Here is an 18,174-nt window from a genome sequence, read left to right as displayed (position 1 = left end):
ACCAATAATGTGTACATTTTTAATGATGTTTATTTTTAATCTGTTAAACTTTAATATGTTTTAATATAAATATTAATAATTAAAACATGAAAAAAATCTTTTTTCATTGAAAGATTATCATTATTCAAACAAATGGATCATTCCGTAAGATAATTCAACTTAAGATGATAATGGACTGGTAACAAATTGGCAGTGAGTGATATGCTGGCTAGTAGAGAGAGTTTTCAAATGTGTAGCACTGGATAAATTATGCAAAATCTACTATACTAATGTGAGCAGTTTCAAAAATAATAAAAAGAGCTAACAACTCATGTCTAATTAGTCAAAGAGACAAGGGACTACTTCAACACTCCATGTAAATGGCCGCTGACAATACTGCACACCATTCACATTTACTCTAATGACAAGGCAATAAAAGTGTTGAAAATGCTTTTAAGCAGAATGTACTTATCTGTTAGTACAAAATTCAAAACAGTTGAAATTCAAAAAAGTTTCCAGAGATGTTTATAAAAGTGAGTTTTCTGTTAATGATGAAAATGCATATCTCATTGAGTTATGTCATTCCATTTCCTTGTGCTGAGAATATATATTTATTCAACAGGTATTATTGGTGTACTTCAGCAGCCATTTTGGTCTCCAAAATGTGTGATACATGAAGTGCCCATGAACAGATTTGTTCAGGCAGCTTTCTGTAAGGGACACTGCTCTATCCACCAGTCTGACTGCAAGGAATAGTGACCAGAGATTCATCTTGATCACATACATCTCTCTTCTTAAAAGTAACTCATCAGGGGTGCCTGGGGTGGCTCAGTGGGTTAAGCCTCTGCCTTCGGCTCAGGTCATGATCTCAGGGTCCTGAGATTGAGCCCTGAATTGAGCTCTCTGCTCAGCAGTGAACCTGCTTCCCTCCCTTTCTCTGCCTGCCTCTCTGCCTACTTGTGATCTCTTTCTCTGTCAAATAAATAAATAAAATTCTAAAACAAATAAACAAACAAACAAAAAACTCATCAGATTCACTTATTTTAAATATTTTGTAAAGACAACAAGTCACTTAGCTCAGAATAAGCCCAGCTAAACACTTTATAACGAACCATTTTTAGTTCACTTAACTAAAACGTGAATATTGAAGACAGCAAATAATTGCTACTTACCACTTGGAAATACTGAATTGGAAAGACTATCCTCTCCCTCTCCCACCTCAAGCCTTTTTCTAAATGAAGACATGATCTATGGGATCCTGAGCTTAAGAAAAGGAACAGGACTTGGTCCTTTCTCCCTCTCTTGAAAATCTGCTAGGCTAGAGAAGGCACACAGTGTCTCCTCATTCACATGATAATTTTCCACAGCAGGCTCTGCCACAGCAAAGCAACTTCTGCGGCACAGACTGGCAGGATAGGATTTCCAATGAGCTGAAACATAAGGAAAACATTGGGACCACCATCTCAGTCATGTCCTCCACTCGTAATCACCACCTTTCTGACACCAGTCTGTATCTCTTTATTGGACTAAACCCAAGAAGAGAATAAAGGGGTGTACTTTAACAGCCTTTTAGAAACTAACAAATATTGGTAGAGTGTGGTTATGCAGTAAACATCTAATTCTGGTTCTAACTTAGTTTGGTACTAAATTTCCTTTTGTTGTTATCAATCTAATTCTGCCTCATTTTTTAGATATTCTTTCATGCTCTAACCTCTTTCCACTCCAAATAGATCACTCTCTTCATAACATGTAAAGCAAACATTAGAATGATATGTAAGAGATACTGAAGTTTACAAATATAATTAAATTTAAGCCTCAAATCAACTGTATAATGTAGGCATTACTATTTGTATTCTAAAGCGTTAAACAAGCTTACGAAATTTCAATAGTTAGTATAAGATCATACATCTGGACACTGATAGTGCCAAAACTCAAACCTAGTCTGGACTAATTCTAAATCCCATAGTTCTGAAATGTTTTATGGTATGCAATATTCACAAAAATCCATTAATCCTACAACTATAACAATTATTTATTCAATTATATAAGTTCTTGAACAATTATTAATAACTTTAATGTGCTGGTCATTGCTGTAGAACCAGAACTGGGTACTAAAGGAGACTGAGAATTTTTCTCTGCTCAAGGAGTTTATAACCCAGGGCCAGGGAATGAATAGATAGATAAATAAATTTAAATAATGATGAGTGCTAAAAAATTTTTTTAAAGAAAACAAGGTAATGGAATTAACAGTGATGCAAGTGGGAATGGTACGCAGCCAGAAAAATTTAGACTGGTTGATATGGGAAGCCCCTCTGAGTCGGTGATGTTTTAGCTGAGCTCTGAATGGTAAAAAGTCAGCAAAGTGAATATCTGAAGTTATGGGAAACCATAGTGAAAGGGAAAGAAATACTATATCTAGATTTTTCATGTTTGAGAACTATTCCTAGCATATACTAGCTGTGACTATACATAAGCTATTTAATGTCATTGTTCATCAATTTCCTCCTCTACAAAAAGAACATAATAAAAATACCTACTTCAGAGAGTTAGGATTATTAAATAATCTAATTTATAAAAAGGACTTTTGACTAGTACCTAAATATAGCAAATCCTATCTTAATGTTAGGTTTCAAGGTCACCATCATTATCATCATGATCATCCCTGTTTTCATTACAGGCATATTAAATGGCTTTTTAAGGCCTTAGAGCAGGAACAAGCTTGGTGAAGTTGCTACTCTTATTATCATCCTAACATACAAAGACTGAACCGGAAACAAGTGTTTTCCATGAATAGTGAATACACTGTAAGATAAACCAACAAAGAAATACAGCAAGTCTCATCAAGGAACAGGTCAGTCTACCTTAGAAATGAGAATCTTACAGAAAAGAGAATCTTGGGCAGGCCCTGGGAGGAGCAGTTTCCTAGATCAATCCAGGAAGCTTAGAGCAGCTCTATTTTTAACATCCTGAGGAACTGCCACACTGTTTTCCAGAGTGGCTGTACCAGTTTGCATTCCCACCAACAATGTAAGAGGGTTCTCCCCTTTCTCCACAACCTATCAATACTTGCTTCCTGTCTTGTTAATTGTAGCCACTCTGACTGGTGTGAGGTGGTATCTCACTGTGGTTTTGATTTGTTTTTCCCTGATGGCTAGCGATGTTGAATATTTTTTCATGTGTCTATTAGCCATTTGTAGTATGTCTTCTTTGGAGAAATGTCTTTCATGTCTTCTGCCCATTTACTGACTGGATTATTTGTTTTTTTGGGTGTTGAATTTGAGAAGTTTTTATAGATTTGGATACTAGCCCTTTATTTGTAATGTCATTTGCAAATATCTTCTCCCATTCTGTGGGTTGCCTCTTTGTTTTGTTGACTGTTTCCTTTGCTGAGCAAAAGCTTTTGATCTTGATGAAGTCCCAAAAGTTCATTTTTGCTTTTGTTTCCCTTGTCTTTAGAGACATGTCTTGAAAGAGGTCGCTCTGGCCAGTGTCGAAGAGGTTATTGCTTATGTTCTCCTCGAGGATTTTGATGGATTCCTGTCTCACATTTAGGTATTTTATCCATTTTGAGTTTATCTTTGTGTATGATACAGATGTACTGAGAAGGGGCACATGCACTCTAATGTTTATAGTGGCAGTGTCCACAATATATAAACTGTGGAAGGAGCCAAGATGCCCTTTGACTGATGAATGGATAATGAAGATGGGGATCATATATGCAATGGAATATTACTCAGCCATCAGAAAAGATGAAAACCCACCATTTGCATCAACATTGTTGGATCCAGAGGGAATTATGCTTAGTGAAATAAGTCAAGCAGAGGAAGAAATCATCATATGGTTTCACTTATTTGTGGAACATAAGGAATAGCATGGAGGACCACCAGGGAAGGAAGGGAAAACTGAATGGGAAGAAATGAGAGAGGGAGACAAATCATGAGGAACTCAGGACTCTGGGAACCAGACTGAGAGCTACAGGAGGGAGAGGGTAGGGGGATAGGGTAACCTGGTGATGGGTATTAAGGAGGGCCTGTGTGGTGATGAGCACTGGGTGTTACACACAACTAATGAATCACTAACACCACGTCAAAACTAATGATGTACTATATGTTGGTGAATTGAACATAATAAAAAAATAAATAAAGCTTTAAAAAATAAATAAAATAAAATGCAGTTTTTAGTTTAAAATAGTTATTTCTATCCCATATCCTTGTTTGACCTAACACGACTTCTTGGTGTGGGTGAGCCTCCTCTAGGGAGCTGTAGATGGAAAAGAAAAGTTGTCCATGGAGGAAAACATAAAAGTCAGATATGAAGAAGAGTTATGAAATGATTCTAAGGAGTTTGGATATTACGCTATCATAAGGAAAAAGGGCATAATGAGGTCTATGTTTCTTAAAGAAAATTTTGTCTTCATTGTGGAAAATAGTTTAACATAGAAATAGTAAAGATAAGCAAAAAATTAAGAGATTACACAGGATCAATAATACTGAAAGACAAAAAGTAGAATAAATTAAATGACATCATCAGAAGACAAATCAGACAACTTTGGAATGGGGAACATTCTAACATACAACTGACCTGCTCTCTCCAAAAGACATTTTTATGGGAAAAATAGGAAGATTAAAAGTTATTTAAGAGTAATAATACTCAAATGAAAGGCATAATGTTTGATTGGATCCTGACGCCCCCCAAATAAAATACATTTGTGGGACTATGGGGGAAATTTGGCTATGGAGTATTTAGTAGATGACTTTAGAAAACCATTTTTAATTTTATATCATAATGGTTATGACTATATAAGAGAATCACTTTATGCTGAGAATTGTCAAAACTATTTAGGTATGAATATCACCGTTTTTATAATGTACTCCAAAATGATTCAATGAATGGGGAGCCTGGGTGGCTCAGTCAGCTGAAGTCTGACTTTTTATTTCAGCTCTGGTAATGACGTCAAGATCTTGATTTCAGCTCAGGCCATGACTAGGACCATGAGATCGAGACTGAGGTGGGGCTCAATGCTCAGTGCAGAGCCTGCTTAAGATTTTCTCTCTCCTGGGGCACCTGGGTGGCTCAGTGGGTTAAGCTCTGCCTTAGGCTGGGGTCATGATCTTGGTGTCCTGAGATGCAGCCCTGCACAGAGCTCCCTGCTCAGCAGGGATTCTGCTTCCCCTCTCCCTCAGCCCCTCCCTCTTTCCTGGTTGTGTACTCTCTCTCAATTAAATAAACAAATAAATCTTAAAAAAAAAAAAAAAAGAAAAGATTCTCTCCCTCTCCTCCTGCCCCTCCCTTACATGTGCATGCAGGGACCCGTGCACACACTCTTAAAAAAAAAAAAATTATATACACATACTATAGTGTATATTACATAACACATTAAAAAATATCAAAATATTGAAAATATTTTGGAGATGGTGGTGAATCCTGCTTATTTTATTACTCATTGTGCTTTTAAGTATTTCTGAATTAATTCATAACAAATAGCCCACTTTAAATAAGATATTGCATTAGTTTAAATTTTGGAAAATCTCAAAATGCAAGGAATGAGCTGAAGAAAAAGAACAGAAAAAGGATCTGAAGAGTATTTTGGAAAATAAAGAGATATCAAGAATAAGAATAATGCTAAAGTACGGAATTTTATAAAGTGGGCACTATTTCAATTTAGGTCTTCAAAAGTATGCATACATATGTTTTTTCATTCTTCAGGAATGAACCATCTTGAATTTTCAATATAAAGCCCATATATAATTATTACAATTTAAATAATTACACTGAATTTAAAATGCTTCATTAAAGATGAAGTTTTCAGAAACTTCACAGCAAACTGCTAAGAAGAGCAGCCCTCCTCATTGTGTTTTCCCTTATTTCCTCTTTACCTGGGTATTTATTCATTTAGACTTGATCTGTACCTGTTCTCTTTCTGTTTATGAGTTCCAGCTTCTGATTCTTGTGAAATTGAAGTGTTTTATCTTCCAAGCACATCTTCCCAGGTCTTGAATAGCTTACATCCTAATACTCTAATTCTCCAAAGGCTTATCTGCTACATTGATATCAGAGAGTCCTTATGAAAGAAACATCAAGGACCATCAGGGTTGACAGACACAAATTATGGAATGAGGTATCTGTGAGACTTGAGAATTTGTTATAGTCTATTACATCTGGGTTACTCCTTTCAAGTCATATCTAGGACAGTACTAACCATGAAGTCAATACCACTAACATCCATTTGCCACCAGGGTCTTTGACCTGTGTCACTTATTCTTAAAAAGTTGTATTGATGCAGACACTCACATCGCCTTAATAACAGCTTATAATTGTCCTCTTTTGTTCACAGAAAGATCCAGTGAGCTGTGAAGCTTAAAGTAGCATTTAATTTCTAAAATAAACTTTGACCAGAATAACAACACTTCCCATGGAATAGCAATACTGACCTTCTCTACAGACTGTATGTTTTTTTATCTTTTTGTTAGAATAAAGGCAGTTGAGAAATCAAATTGTATTCAGTGCATTCTCCCAAAGTATAAATGACTAAGTAAGTTTAAGGTGCTACAAATGACACAAAACATAAATTTGAAACATGTTGTTAAAAATCCAAAGCAATAAAACAGAGTTAAAATCATGTCTCCCTGCAAACTGTTTCAGGAGATGGATCCCACAGACAGCAGAATTGGTATTTTGTGACACTCTCCAAAAGAAGGGACAGGTCCAACATAAAGTCATGGAAAATATAGTGGAGGTAATTTTTAGGTCCAAGATACTTTCTCAATGATTATTTAAATGCCATAAGATATAAATATCTTAAGTTCATTTCTTGAATAAAGAAAAAATAATAAAGCAGAGAGCCCACATTTTTAATTAATGCAAGACTATAAATTCTCAAAAGGGAAGACTGTATTTAGGACACTTGTAGAAATGATCTATTATACAAAATAAAAAAAAGTTTTTGATAGTATATTTAAAACACTATTCATGCAAAATACAACTACTATAAACATTCATGTACTTTTATATTCAACAGCAAAAATTAATAATGAGCCATTTTTTAAAGTAACACTGCATTGTGCAGCTTCTAGCCAAATGGAATTAACATCAAATTTGAGCCACTTCATCTACAAAACAAACAAACAAAAAAAGCACAAAACATTTTTAACTAATGTTTTGAATACTACATTAAAATGTTTACTGAATAAAATCTGTTGTTAGCTAGGAAAATAAAGGTAATGATTATCTTTTGTAATGATACTTTTTCTTTAGAAAATCAGTCTTAGGTGAGTCAGGCAAACTGCAAAAAGGACAGATCATGAAAACACATTGAACATTTCCTATTTACAATTCACCTAACTGCTCAAAAGAAAGAGAGAGCACACAGGCCCACAATGCTTTCTCCTGTATGCCCTTAGAAGGCAGTTTCCCAAGCAACTATGTATCACCCAAGGAGTCCTCAAGGGATCTACCCACTGATGTGTGCTCATCATTGTTTATGATTTCAGAAGGTAAATTTCAGTGCAAAGTATTTTACAAAACCCAATCATTCTCCCCTGCCTTTTCTTTCTTTCTTTCTTCTTTTTAACTCCAGGATCATGATCCTATGTGTGTTAAAATAGTCTCTGCTGATCTGTGAGTTGTTTATGCTCAAACAATCCCCTAACAGTCTTTATTATAGCAACCCAATATTTGTTACTTTTTAAATCATTCTTTCACAAGTTTTTCTTTTTCTTTCTGCTCCTAAAGTGAAGAATGATAATTTTCTTTTTGCTATTTTAATTCAGATAGGACAGTGTACTTTTAATAATAACCTCTATTTTCTTTGAATTTAATTTTTATCATTAAATCAGCAGTATTACTACTTGCTGATAGCTTAGGGGTTATTATTTCAAATGATTATTGATTCTAATACTGGGGTTTCATTTCCCACATCTTTATATTAAAAGGAGCCTGAATTAAATTGTAAATGTTGGGTGTCTTTATAGGTTTTGTAATTGACATGGATGTTACAGTGTGTTTCAAAACAGATCAGTAGCAAGGTCAAAGCTAAATTCATAATTACTAATTCCATGTGCTGGGGAAAAAAACAAAAAGGAAAAGAAAAGAAAAAAAAAAGAAGAGAAGCTAGCAAGTAACTTTCATATCCTCAAAACTATCAAGTAACTTTCATATGCTCAAATCTATCACATGTTACAAACTTTCCTTTACATAGTATCTTGGATTTTGCTTATCCTTCTTTCCATTTTTATAATGAAAATTCCTCCAGGAATTTAACTGGCAAATGGTAATTCCTGATTTGATCCAAACATTTATCTTACTCGGAAGTCCTGATTTTTTTACTCTAAAACAGAGGCATCTTTTCCACTTCCTCCTGTTCTACATCTTTCCCCTTCTCTACCCTCTTTCTTTTCCTTTCCTATCCCCACTATCCCTTTTTGTCTTATCCCTTTCTACATGAAATCTTCCCAACATCCTTCCTTTACCTGCAGCATTCTCCAGAACAAGATAGATTTGGGGGTGAAGCAGAAAAACAGATGAAAAAAGACTGCCATAAGGAGAACTTAAAAACTGTTTCAAAAAAAAATAAGATCACTACGTTTGTATCCTTAGGGTTTCACTTATTTGTGGAGCATAACAAATAGCATGGAGGACATGGGGACTTAGAGTGGAGAAGGGAGTTGGGGGAAATTGGAAGGGGAGGTGAACCATGAGAGACTATGGACTCTGAAAAACAATCTGAGGGTTTTGAAGGGACGGGGGGTGGGAGGTTGGGGTACCAGGTGGTGGGTATTATAGAGGGCACGGATTGCATGGAGCACGGGGTGTGGTGCAAAAATAATGAATACTGTTATGCTAGAAATAAAAAAAAAAAAGAAAAAAAAATACAAAAAAAAAAATAAGAGAGTTGAATAAAATAAATCTACAAAAGTGATCTAAACATTGCTTCACCTTAATCACTTACAAAAAAATAAACATTTATTTACATCAATGAAAAGACCCTTAAAATCATAAGAACTGAAGTTATTAATGTGTGTGTTATCTTTCCTAAAGTAACAACACATTGGACTGTCAGACTTTCATCCCGTTACTTACACAAACATTTGAAATTTGATAGTACACAACACTCAGAATCCCCAAATACTCCATGCTTTAATTTGTATGCTCTAACGTCTCTCCTTATGTAATTCCTTTCGCATGAAATTCTGTAACTTCCTTTTCTTCCAGTTATAATACTGTTCATCTCTCAAGTTTCAGTGTTAATGTCAGCTTAGTAGAGTTTTCTCCTATCATCTAGCAGTAAGTAATCATTTGTTCCTTTATGGTTTTCTATTGAATTTTTGCTGAATATCTTGCATATGCTCCTCCAAACCGCCTCTCCTTCCTTCTACTTTGTGCCAATGTACCTGAGCTATGCAGTTAGACACTTTTATCTCTGGATTCCAGCTGGTATCAGCCCACATGGAATAATGACAGAACAGAGGGAAAGAGGAAGAGAAGTCAGAGTATTTATTTCCCCAACTCCTTTGCTGATTTTGATTTTATTAATCAAAAATCTCCTCTTAAATTAAGTTAAAAAACGCCTCTGAGTCCCAATGATCATTTCTTCCCTCAACTCAAAGGTAGTAACAGCGTTACCTTGCCTTGCATACAACTCTGGAAATCACCCTTCATAATGCTCATTTCAATGACCCAATTTTCTTTCCCTTCCACTTTCCTGCTGAGACACCAATACTTTCTTATTTGTATCGATATAGTGTACATGTACAACATGTTTTAAATAGTTAAGTAAACACTTATTTTTCCCTATAAAAGTAAGGTCTTTGAAAAAATCTTTTATGTATTTAGGTCTTCTGGCACATATAAGTGTCTTCCATATATTAAGCACCCAGTAAATGTTTTTTTGAGTTGAAGAAATTTACTCTGAGCTGTTTGTTCTTTCATAAAAGGTAAAGAACAAAAGTTCAAGCCCTTGCTTTGGAGGCTAACATTTATCAACTTATGGGCTTTACATATGCAATTTATTTTCTTTCTTAAATCACCTTCAGACATTGATGGAATTATGTCAGCTATTGGTGAATGCAGAAAACATTTAATGAAAGGTCATGGCCGTGATTAGAGAATCACTGCTCTAAAGGGCATTGAATGAAATTCCATGTTATGTTCTATGGAAGATTAATTTAAATTATTTTCTCTATTGTCAAAAGATATTTTTTTTTCTGTTGATACCCTATGAGCTTGACTGAACTGTGTGCTATTATGAAAGAAATAATCAGAACAGTTCTGTGATGGAGAAAATAATGCTAGGGATGGCAACAGCCAACTTCAATTTACAACATTCTTATAACAATTCGATATGTGACATCTATAAAAAACAGATCACAGTAAGTGAATATACAGATTACTAAGTACTATAAAACTACAATGCCATATTTTTTTATTATTTTCCTAAAACAAGGTCTTTGGATTTTTATACACACACCCACGCACACCTACACCCCAACTCCAAATACTCACTAAATGCTTATTAGGCAGAATACTCTGTTAAACTTTAATACATTTATAATGTACTTGGAAAAATAATAGACATAAAATTTACATGATAATACAAAGGAGAAATAAGCCTTTGCTATATCAAAAAAGAAATAACAGAATAGGCATGGTTATTGGTCAAGTAAATAGTACAGGTATTAATCACTATGGGACTTAATAGTCTAATTGTTAGAACAGGTCATGCAAAAGAGGGAGGTTAAAATGCACACTGAAGGTAAAGAAAGCTGAAAGAATATCTTTCAAAGTAAGAAATACAAAAACATGGAAGTAAATATTAAGCTTGTTTAGACAATAGCAATTATTATGACTAGAAATGAGTACAATAATAAACATTTAGCCAATAAAATAGCTTAATACAGATTTCATTTTAAAAGGAAACAGTAATAATATTTGAGTTACTTTGAACACTGAAAGCTGTATTTCAGGAAAACAACTGCTTTGCAGAGACCTAGATGTTCATCTACCAAGTGAATTACTTGGACACATAATCTCTCTTTGCCTTAATCCCTTTAACTATAAAGTGCTTTAACTATAAAGTGCTGTATGAACATTATCTACCATATAAGACCATTATAAAGAACAACTTAGATAATCTTTATAATACACTTAGAAAAGTGTCTGGAACATTTTAAGCACTAAGTATTAACAGTTTTTATTATTACTGCTGTTGTTCTGCTGTTAGTGGTACTGGAGGCATTTTAAAAATGCAGAGGGAATGGGGCGCCTGGGTGGCTCAGTGGGTTAAGCTGCTGCCTTTGGCTCAGATCATGATCTCATGTCCTGGGATGGAGCCCCACATCAGGCTCTCTGCTCAGCGAGGAGTCTGCTTCTCTCTCTCTCTCTCTCTCTCTCTCTCTCTGCCTGCGTCTCTGCCTACTTTTGATCTTTCTCTGTCAAATAAATAAAATCTTTTTTAAAAAATGCAGAGGGAAGAAGAGTACTTTAGAATAGTTCAGTAGTCTAATAATGAAGCAATAAGAGGCACCTAGGTGGCTCAGTTGGTTACGCATCTGCCTTTGGCTCAGGATATGATCTCATATAGAGGATCCCATATAGAGGCTCTCAGCTCATCCGGAACCCGGCTTCTCTCTCTGCCCCTCCCCTATGCACATTCATGTGCCGCTTCCAGTCGGCGAGGAGAGAAGAATTAGGCACAAACAAGTCAGGTGCAACAGATTGGGAGCAGGGGACAACAGTCGAAAAGGAAGGCTGCCACGAGCAACTCCACAGTCTCACTTTTATTAGATAGAAAACAATAGCCAATAGAAGGATTGATGAAGGTCAAACGTTAATCCCGTCTTGCAGATGGAGGATAAAGTTTATAGTTAACCAAGCACATTCAAAGGACTCATCTAACTAACAACCGGCACTTCTGGGAAGAGAAAGGAGCGATAACAGATAAGGGAAGCAGGCGGTTTTTGTTCCACCCTGAGCTCACCGGGCGTTCCCGGGTGCTCCGCTGTTCCCGGGAGCTCCGCGTCCCTGAAGCAGGCGGCGTTCTGCCCTGGGCGGGCCGGCCATCCCCAGCTGCCCAGCTTCGCGGTCGTACATCGTCCTTCTCCCCAAAGACCTGTTACCAGTATATGTATTTCTTAAGGCCATATCTAAATGTGCTTGCTAACTAGTAAAATCCTCCAGGGGTCACAGTTTAAGTAACAAATTGTTCCGAGAGGCAGCAGCTCTCGTGCGCGTACACGCTCTCTCTCTGTCTGAAATAATTTTTAAAATTTTAATAATGAAGTAATAAAATTCGATGTAAAATTGTAGTACTGATGTAAGATAATAAGGATGTATTGTTTGAGTCCACCAAGTTAGTGGTAATTTGTTATGACAACACTAGGAAATGCATACCGATGTTGGTACCTGGAGACGGAGTGCTGTTGCAACAAATACCTACAATGTGACTGACTGCCTTTGCAGCTGAGCAATGGGAAGAGGCTGGAGGTATTTTGAGGAGCATAATCTTTAACGCCTAGACTAGGGGTAACCTGGGTGACTCCGCTGGTTAGGCGGTCGACTCTCAGGATGCCGGGATGCAGCACCACATCAGGCTCCACAAACAAGTGCACAGTCAGCTTGGAATTCTCTCTGCCTCTCCCTCTGCCCCTCCCCACATTCATGCACATGCTCTCTCTCTCAAATAAATAAATCTTTAAAAACAAGTAAAATAAATAAATAATAAAAAGCCTAGATGGCTTTGAACAGACTCTTAGTAGAAATGTGACTGTTAGTAACTATTGATGAGAGCATGGAGGGAAAAACATTTTCTTAGAGAATACTTAAACCATCTTAAGCGAACCTCTCTACCTGATACAGATGTTTTAGAAGATGCAATCTGAGACTTTCTAGCTGGTAATATTTAGAATTTAGACAGGATGTTGAACTTTGAGCTGATGCTGTAATAAGTTAAGACATATAGTGATACTAGAATAGAATACATTTTGCTGGTGGTAAAAATGTGAATCATTGGATTAGATAGTGGACAATGATAGGAAGAATAAAGGCCCTAAATGATATCCACACCCTATAAATGTGTTAACATATGGCAAAAAGAACTTTGTAGCTGTGATCACATTAAGTATCTTGAGATAGGACACTCTTCTGGATAATTTGGGTGGGCCCACAGGGTTTTTTTTTTTTTTTTAAAGAGAAAGGAGGCAAGAGTATAGGGTCAAGAAAAAGTTTCAAATAGCCTAGGTGGTGGCTCTGAGAGAGAGGAATGAGCCATGAGCCAAAGCTGACAACCTCCAGAAGCCAGGAAATGGACTCCTCTAGAGCTTTCGGAAGGAATGTACTGACTTCTGGAAGTGCTACTGACTTCTTTATCTTAACCCGGGAAGACCTGTTTCATTCAGACTTCTGACCTCCATAACTGGAAGATAATAAATCTGTGTTGTTTTAAACCTCAGTACATAGTTGGAAAAGAAAGAAAACGTTATGAATATTCAGCAAAACTTAATGACTGATTTGATAGTAGAAACAAATGAAGAAGTTAATAATGATACCATCATTCAAGTCAGAGAATAGAAGAGTGAAGGTGTTCTTTCACAGACATTTGTTAAATAGTTTATTATTTTAAAAAGCCCCTCACCATTCTTATTAGATATTGAAGTTCCATTCTTTGTTTTGTCTCAGTTATCAAAATCTCGATTAATTTTGGTATTATCATGATTATGCTGATATCTGATCTTTGTAAAATATCATAAAATTTGTGGTTCTTTTCATTATGATGTAAGGATTCACTTCTCTGTTGAAAATGAGGCCCAAAACAGCAGGCACATTGCCCTCTAACTCTACAAGACAAAACTGAATAAAATAAACCTTGAAGTGAGGAAAAATTAGAATTTTCATTCACTTTCCAAATCCACTGTACTTTTCATCACAGAAAAGCAGAGCTTTAAAAAGGACAGAAAGAACATCTCCCCATGTCTGACCCCATAGTTCCATAGTACATATTCTAATCAGCCCTTGTAAGAGCTTGTTTCTCCATTTCAGAAATCATCTTTCCTACATTTTCCAAAAGAAGTGATTCAACAGACATTTTGTAAGTTAGTGTAGCACACTGCCTCAATCAGGATTTCTCTACTTCACCACTAATGAAAGTTATGCAACAATTAAGAGAGGAAGAAAAGATAAATTGGAAAGTAGGAACCTGTACATAATACTTAGGTGATTGTGCCCTCTCCAGGAAGTACAAGTCCCTTCCACCACCAGTTACCCTTCAGACTCCCTGCCCAATGTGATTCTTTATGGATGCAGTTAGTCAATAGTTAGTCCAAGTATATTCTGAATAATTACTTCCTACTTAGGAACCATAATATAATTCTGACCTATACCTAAGTTCATCTTCCTACCAGCAAAGCAATAAAACAAAATCTTTGACATTTTAGTTATATATAGACACATAAACATACACACACAGTATCAAATAGTTGTTTAAATGTATACTAGGCAGGACAGTCTGTTAATTCTTAAGAAATTTACAATCTAGTTGTTCTCTGTTGTTTCTGGGCAATAATGGCTAAAGTAATAACCCTCTTTACTTGCTCATCCAATATTAAGAGTACCTTTTGTGATGGATTAAATTCCAAAGCAAAGACATCTTAACCAATTGTGAATATAGTCGGAAGAGTTTAATAGACTTAATTGTAAATACTAGTAGTTTTAGATTACAGGGTAAACCTCGAAAGGCAGTATGGGGTTTGGGGGTAAAAATCATAGCTATGAAATTCAGACTGGACTAGATATGAATCTTAGCTTTATCTGGTACTACCTGGGTTAACGTGGACAAAATAGTGACATTCTTTGGGTCTCAATTTTCTTACATGTAAAATGTAGATAATAATACCTCCCTGGCAGGATTTTGTCTACATATATATATATAGCATAATAGCACATAATAAGTATCAGCAATCTATTGTTACTTAGATAACATTCTTCCGCACACTAAGTCATCTGAGCAATGATTATAGAACTTTTTTACCTTTAACATTGCACAGGCTTGATGGACATGAAATGAAGAAGTGCTAAATTCAATTTTGATGGTTCTTATCTAATGCTATTAGCCCCAAATCTATAATCACTCATGAAAATTTCCACATTAGTAAGGAAATATAGTTCTTTTGTTACAGAAAACATTTTGCTTTTATAATAAAATATTCAAGATTATTCACCTAAAACATTCTCTGGTCAGTATCATGAACCATAAGTTGACTCACAATAAAAATAGTGTCTGGATAAAGCTGAAAATCTGTGGTGACTGGCATTTTGATGTGTCTTAATGCTTTATAAGTATTACAAATATAAAGTGTTACAATTTTTAAAAATCAGTCCCTTATTTTAAAGTGAAAGTTTATAATAGCAGGAGTTTTCAAGAGCAGCCTGATACAAAATATTTTTTCTCATTTTCTTTTGTAACAAATGGCTACTGCATGTGGTCATAGTTTCCTTTTCATGTACTTAATGTTACAGCCACAAATGTAAAAATTAGAAACCTACAGATACACTATTTAAAATTTTTATTTCTACCCACCACTGTTCATCAATGGTTCAAAATAGAAAGCTAGCTATCTTAATTCTTGTCTTTTACATAAATTATTTTAATATCAAGCAATCCTTTATTCTGAAAAGTGTTTCCTACAATTACTTTTACTGACTACTTCTAAGGTCCTACAGTGTACAATATTTGAATGTTGTAGGACCTAACAGGGTTCCCAATAGGGTATTAATTAGAGCCTGAACAATGCTGAATACCCTTATTTTTCTTTCATCCTTAATAAAGCAAACTCCCCTCAAGATCATACACAGCTTATAAACGTCATTGATTTCTCAAATATTTTCTGCTGCACTTTTATATAGCTAATGTTTTCCCATCTATTTCATATCATAACATTTCATTTTTGATTCCTATATACTCCAGAAAGGCAGATAGATATTTTGAGAAAAAATTATCTGGTGCATGTATATGTGGGGTTCATTTTTCAGTAAAATAATCAAATAATCAAAATGTGTTATTTAAATTTATGTGTCTACTTTATTGAAGATCCAAATGCCCTATAACTATCTGTAAATTTTTCATAAGCAAATGGGGAAAGACAGGAAAAATTGGGTTAAAGGATCCTTTTTGGTGGTGCCTGGATGGCTCAGCATCTGCCTTTGGCTCAGGTCATGATCCCAGGGTCCTGAGATCAAGTCCCACATGGAACCCCATGTCACGCTCCCCGCTCAGTAGGAAGTCTGCTTCTTCCCCTCCCCTTGTTGTGCTCACTCTCTCTTTTTCTTTCTCATAAATAAATAAAACCTTTAAAAAAACCCTTTTAGAATAATTTTACTAGTTTTGGTCATAAATGAATTCCCAATCTTGGTATCTGTCCCACCCTTTTTTGTCTTTGTGCTTTATTTCACTCCACCCAAATTGCCTGAAATACCAACCACTTTCTCTTTGTACTGAATTCATTCCTCTACACCAGGTTATGCTAAGTATTTGTTAGTATATGCTGTGCTATCAGTCTGAAGATACAAATTTAGCCACAGAAAGGTAAGCTACCCTGAAAAGAGCAAGTAAAATGACCATGGGCTCACTGAAATACAAAACATAAAAGAAGACATAGCTATAAGGTAAATGAATGGAAAATGTGCAAAGGAAATAAAGACATGGTTCAAAATCATGTTGGCCTGATTTAAAAAGTCAGAAGTGGGATTTGAAAAAAGAAATCAGTGTTATGATGTCCCATGTAAGAAAGTGATCTTAGAATATATAACTATTAGACCTCAAGGAAACAGTGAATCATGGAAAAGAAATAAAATTGAGAGTGAACCTAAAAGCAAAAGTTTAATGTAAACACTGAGATGACAATTTTGTTGTTGGACATGGTAAAGGCAAACAGTGTTATTTTTAGATATGATAAAGGCTAACAGATGGTTTATGCTGCTAAGGATTATTGAATTTTGATGTTATATAACCCTAAGCATATTTATTCAACACTGATGGGAAATATTCCATAATGAAAAAAAATAAAAAACACCATATCCAATCTGAAGCCAAATAAGACTTAGAAGTAAATCAGACACATACTAGAGGGCAAGATAAATACAGATGTGCTTATCCAAATACAACCAGTGCAGATTAGATGAAATATTATAGGATTCACTATTGCTTTCTGAAAACTAGACATGCTGACCTGAGAACAACAAAACATCTCTTAATAAGTATCTGACTTAGACAAAGGCTTAGAGAAGATGTTCAATAAACATCACTTTCTTAACACTGGCTGCCCCTCATATGTGTACTACCTCTATAAAAGGTCTGTATGTCCTACAGTAACCTTATATCCTTTTAAAGTAAGCTCTTAAAATACTAAACTATTCATTTGACATCTGTACATTGTAGCCAGTGGGTATGGGGTTTCTGACTAGAACTCTCTTTGGATTTGCTCTTTACCCCAGGTTGCTATAAATGGCATGCCTAATTGTTTTACATGCTATATCTAGAATTCAAAAGAGGAAAAGACATTTAGTTCCTAGTCATAGAAATTTGATATGCTCTTCCAGGTTTGATGACAACCATAATGAATCCCTTCCTCAAATTCTATTTGAGGTGAACAAAATACATTCATTGAAGTGGGAGAGAGTATATTTTTCCTTTACATCACTTCACATAGGTAGATACTTAATGAAGATGCATTAGTCTGGAAAACAAACTGCAGAATTTTTTTTAAACAGGATTACCCCTGAGCTCCTTGTTGCAAAATCTAATGGAGACCTTTTAGTTGTACTTAGGCCGTTTTGCCTTTTTTTTTTTTAACTTTTCTGCAACATTTGATGGTACAGACTTCTCAAAATTTAGTTAAACCCGGGGTTCTCAGTATGTGGTCTGTGTATCCCTGGGGTCCCAAAACCCCTTCTGCTCATCTGCAAATTCAAAAACTTTTTTCACAATAACACAAATATGTTATTGGCTCTTGCTGCTATGTTGACATTTGTACTGACTGTGTAAAATGAATGGTGATAAAACTGCTGGCACATTATCACCAATCAAGGCAGAAGCCCAAACCATACCACAGTTCTTCACTACAACATGCTCAAAGTTCATAAAAAATAAAGTAATTTCACTAAATAGTATGTTTGACGAAGCAGTAAAAAAATGTTAATGGTATTAAA

Source organism: Mustela erminea, chromosome 16 (assembly GCF_009829155.1).
Source record: "Mustela erminea isolate mMusErm1 chromosome 16, mMusErm1.Pri, whole genome shotgun sequence".
Classification (NCBI taxonomy): Eukaryota; Metazoa; Chordata; class Mammalia; order Carnivora; family Mustelidae; genus Mustela; species Mustela erminea.
Note: the sequence above shows the minus strand (reverse complement) of the source record.